Source organism: Mchenga conophoros, linkage group LG10, assembly GCF_057382185.1.
Source record: "Mchenga conophoros isolate Kocher_MC1m ecotype Shallow Benthic linkage group LG10, M_conophoros_male_GT1.1, whole genome shotgun sequence".
In the NCBI taxonomy this organism is placed as follows: Eukaryota; Metazoa; Chordata; class Actinopteri; order Cichliformes; family Cichlidae; genus Mchenga; species Mchenga conophoros.
In genome coordinates this window covers 34,400,899-34,406,130 of record NC_140535.1, presented here as the reverse complement: position 1 = coordinate 34,406,130, position 5,232 = coordinate 34,400,899, and positions in this window count along the sequence as shown.

Sequence of the window (5,232 nt, the reverse complement as noted above, 5' to 3'; positions counted from 1 at the left end):
TGAGCCTGTGTGTTTTCATTACTGATGCTGTGGTGCTGATGACAAATAAACAGGTGAGGAGGAAACTACTGAGAAGAAGCCTCGCTGTGCCGATGCCCATCTGACAATAAGAGGGTGGAAAATTGGCCAGTAGGTATGATTGAACAGGTGAAATCAGTGACCTTTGACCTCAATGAAGTAACATCATGATGCAAAGAGAATATGTGAGGAAACGCCACAGTTCACAGACTGCTTAAGTAAAGAGACGGTGGACGATTTCTCCATGAGCTCTGACGGTGATGTTTGAACGAGCCGCCGTGAACGTGCACTCACGTGCACTCACGTGCACTCACAAACACTCAACACTGCTGCGAACGAAAGAAGCAAAGAATCCGTCAGAGAGAAAAATCATTCAGCATTTTTAAAACACAGTTTGATGTTTGAGACACTCCTGCAGAGGTTTCCAGCTGTTTCTGCTGCTCTCCCTCTCATGATTAAAAGGATTATGTTTCAGTTACTCCAGTAAAGACACTTGCTTTAGCTTTTCTTTTTTTTCTGAAGGCCGTTCAGACACTTTCATCTGCTGTTTTTAAAAGCACGCTGCACACCCAGCTGAGATATACCGAGGTTTTAGTTAATCGCTCTTTGAGAATCACCTTGTTGGTGTAAAATTCCTATTTTATGTTATTTTATGTTTGTTACATGCAGACAGAAACTCTGTGAGCTAACCAAGAGTTTGGTGTCTTTTAAAGGCTTGAATGCTTCAAATGGTCAGGTACAAGAACTGTATGGAGTTATTTTTGTGCCTCTATTCTGATCCAGTGGATGGTTTAAACTGGATTAAACCAACAATGGTCTGAAAAAATTATATATTTTAAAATAAAATAACACATTAATCGAAAATGGCTTTAGCTACATTCTGGACCATGTTTCTGGAAAGCAGTAGCTAGCGAGCTGACTGGAGACCAAAACAGCCAATCAGAATCTTTGCATCCAAGTCTGTGATTGGTTGGTTTTGAGGCACATTTATAAGTGTACAGAGAGTAGCACAGAGCAGAGACCTGAGCGAGAGTGGCTGTTGCTGTGTCTGTATATGGGTAATAGCAAACACTGAAATACATTTCCTGCACGCAGCAGTGAATTTTAGTCGCTCAAATTAAACTTTTCTTCCCTCAAAATAATTTTCTCCTGTGCCAAGTCGTTCGACGCTGTGCAAGCGCATCATTAACACCGTGTCCAGCCTCTGAGATTGAACCTGATGATGGAGACCTCTTTGTCTTAAAAATGTAACCTTTTTTCTTTTTTAGGTTTTTTATGTGTAAAAATTCCAAGATGTGATGGTGGTTCGTGATTAATTCACCCAAGAGACTGAAAGGCAGCTTAGAAAAGCTACTGGAAGCTGAAAACTGGAGAACCTAAAAATCACTCTGATCAGTTTAATTCAGCTCATATTTATTTATAGAAGTTTTTATGGTGTTCAGAGTTCATCTGTAGGTTTGAAATATAAAGAGACAGAAACACTGACCTCATCGGAGGTCAAATACAGGACACACATGCAAATCATAAATCATAAAACACCATTTACGAACGGAGTTTATGATTAGTAGTATAAGAAAACTAGAAAAATTCAAATGTAAAGAAATACTGGAAATAATTTGATTTATTCATGATGACGTGAGAGGTGATGAAGCTGCTGCTGAGGCGCTCGACTCTTCTTCAGTGGGAATAAATAAAAAGGATGGTTTAAAGCTGGAGGTGCAGATTGACTCATAATTAACACTCAGTACTTGGATATTTCATATTTCCTGACACGTTAAAGCGGTGATGCTGTTGCAGGACTTTAAGGACTTATTTAAAAGTCCTCTGATTGGTTTTAACGTGGTTTCACTCACCTGAGTCCTCTGCTAATAAAACAGGTAATAAAGGAAGCTCTGAAGCACCGTTTTTAGCACTCAGCCAGCTCTTCAGGGTCACTTCACTGAGAAACCTTCCTGAAAAGCTGAGTATGTACCCAGGGCCCACAGAGGCTCGCTGGCCTGTAGTTCAGAGTGTGTCACAGCGAGCAGAGGGAAAACACGAATAAAAGCTGCTTTTGTTTCCACGAATCCTCGCAGATGAGCTCAAAGCCTCACATGTGCAGACTGAGCTCTGCAGTCCAGGCCTGCCGCCACATGCACTTCCTGCTCTGGCCCCACGGTGGGTCCAGTTCACCACGTGCTTCCTCCCTCTGCTGGATGCAGCTGGTAACTGCAGCGTACATTCAAATCACCACCAGAGAGGCAGGAGTGAGCACGTCATGTGCACGTGCTCAAAAGCAGATGGTATATTGGAGTGATGAGGACTCAGAGTCTGCAGGGCTGTTTCACGTGTTTTAACTCCTAAAGTTTGGATTTTGTGGATTTTGTGACAAAGTTCCTGTTTTTTGAAGACTTCAACTCAGTTCAATTTTATTTTCTATAGCACCAAATCACAACAACAGTTGCCTCAATGTCAAATTCAAATTTTATTTGTCACGTACACGCACATTGTGTGTGCATATAAAGCACACACAATGTGCTTTATATGCAAGATAAAGACCCTGCAATAATGCAGTGAAAACCCCAAGAGTCATGAGCCTATATGAGCAAGTGTTTTGGCAACAGTGGGAAGGAGAAACTCCTTTAAAAAGTTCAACAAATATTTCTTCAACTGGTTAATGAGATGCCGGATGATTTCAGGCTGCTGATCTAATCAGAAACTGTTTACATTTTAACCCCTTATCTGCAAAAACACTGAACAACACTGAGATCCAAGGATCAACCAGGGCTGCAGCTAAAGAACAGACAGCCTGGGGGGGCGGGGGGCACTGCACACCAGAAATTTGATTGGCTGCCCCACCAAAAATTTTGACGTCAACTTACTAAACCCGTGGTTGATAGGGGAGGACAAAAATCCCTCTTCGTTCCTGCAGGGGGCGCTCGAGTGACTGCAGAATGAATGGAGCTGTAAATCCTGTGTGGTAAACAGTTTTCATCTTATCAGTCACAGAAGAGGCTGGGACAGCAGATTCAGTTCCACTTTTAGCTTTCTGCTGATTTTAAAGATTTATTTAGTTGAAAATAAATAAAAAATTCTGTGACTGCACCACTTTAGTGCTTTACTCCATCCTTCATTCTGATTCTGATGTGAGCACCTGTGAAGACGTTCACTTCATCAAACACACGATCCGCCCAACTTAATGGCATCCAGTTAGAGGAGCTATAAAATTAAAATGATCCTCCTGTATGTTTTTATGAAGGAGGATCTACACAGACCACAGCTGTGTTTTGTATCAGTCTGTAAACACGTTAACCTGGGAGAACTGCTGGAGCCTCCAGTGGCCTTCAGAGGAACTGCAGCTGTTTTTGGACTTCAGGTTTTTGGTGTTGTTGTGCTTCTTTCCTGTTTTATTTTGGTAATCCTCCTCAAAACCTCTGTTGTGCGCCTCTTTGTGGTTCCTCGCTCTCCTTCTTCGATCCTCGGCTCCGTCCTCATTACTTTCACCTGCGTTTGTTTCCTAATTAGCTCTCAGTGTATCTACAGTCCTGCTGTCTTTGCTCCACATCAGGTTTTGAGATTTTCATTTTATTTCTGCTGAGCCCTGCTGTGAATATGATTAAAGTTCACCTGCGTGCATGAATATTTCTCATATTTGCTCATCATGCTTGTTATACTTCCTTACATGTAGATCCTTTGCCTTGTTGAAAGATGCTCAATATTCCTGCCTTGGCTCTATTTTTAGACTTGGAAATGTAGACACTGTGTACTCAGGAGTCAGAGTCAGTCGCCATATTTAAACCCTGACAAGTATTTTTACCTGCTGAAAAGGAGACAGAGAGCTTCGAATATCAACCGACGGCTCGGAAAAGAAAATCCAAGCAAGACGCCGTCAACGAACGTTCAGTTAAATGAGAGACAGCTGCAAACATTTCCTTTAACTTTCACACATCTGGAAAAAGGAATGGAGAAAAATAATAATAATAAAAAATATGTGTGCATATAAAGAAAATGTTAAGTTTTGTATGTTTATTTAATCTGCTCAGATTCTTGAATTTGAATCGACACTTTGAAGAAATCTCTTTCAAAACAAGACCAACAGACACACAAAGGAAACAACGTCATCACACACATGACCAACATGACAAGAAGACGCACAATCCAGAAAACATCTGCCTGTCGAAACAGGAACCATCCACAGCACAAACGCCATCCTTCAGCTCGCTAACACAGTCATAACCAATATCATTTCCTTAATGTTGTCAATTCAAACAAAGACTTTCTCCTGTCCATAAATAATTGTGAAATGAATAACAGTCTAAAATAATAAACACACCAGAGCAGTAAAATAAACCACAATCACTGTAAAGAAAAAGAATTACATAAAAGCAGAGGCTCGTTTCATAAAAACAAATAGGGACAAAAAGTCTCTAAATCCAGATTTGTGTCTCAGGTATTGGACCACCAAGGCCTCCACCCACCCAGACACCCACTCCACAGAGCACCAAACCACACACTGTTTGCTGTTTTAGAGGTTTTAAATTTAAATAGATCTGTTCAGAGTCCTGTTGGGTTTTTGGATTCCTCTTTTTCATTTTCAGTCTCTGGAGTCTCAGCTGTTGTATTTGAGTTTCTGTCACTGTTCAGTGTCGCTGTAGTTTGCATTTCTTTACTCATCAGTGATTTTTGTTTGCTGGTGAAGACTTTGAGTGGATTGTTCCTGCCTGTGTTGTGTCTTTGTGTTTAGCTGCCTCACTTTGAGTTTTGTGATTGGCTTGGTGTCTTCACCTGTCTCTTTCCCTTGGCTGTTTCCCTGATTACCTCGGGGGTTTAGAAAGTCCCACCGTCCTCTGGTCTGTTGTCTGGTCTTTGGGTGACCTCCCCGCTTCTTCGGTTTTCCTAAATAAAAGCTTGTTTTTTATTTCTCCGGTCTAGGAGTTATCCCTTTAGTTCGACTCTGCATAGACTCTACCATAACATAACATAACATAACATAACATAACATAACATAAGTCCCGATTCTACCCTTAAACAATATCCTGTTGGAAAGTTAATTGTAAATGTTGCTCTGATCCAGCCTCGTGTCTTTCAAATATACGTTCACAGTTATTACTAATGAAGTGACTGCAGGCTGAATGAAGACTTGTGTCACTTTAACACGATTAGCTGGAGGAAGCGCCTTCTTTCTTTTAGGTTCTGGATCACAAAGAAATGAAAGAATGAAATGTGAAAACATTA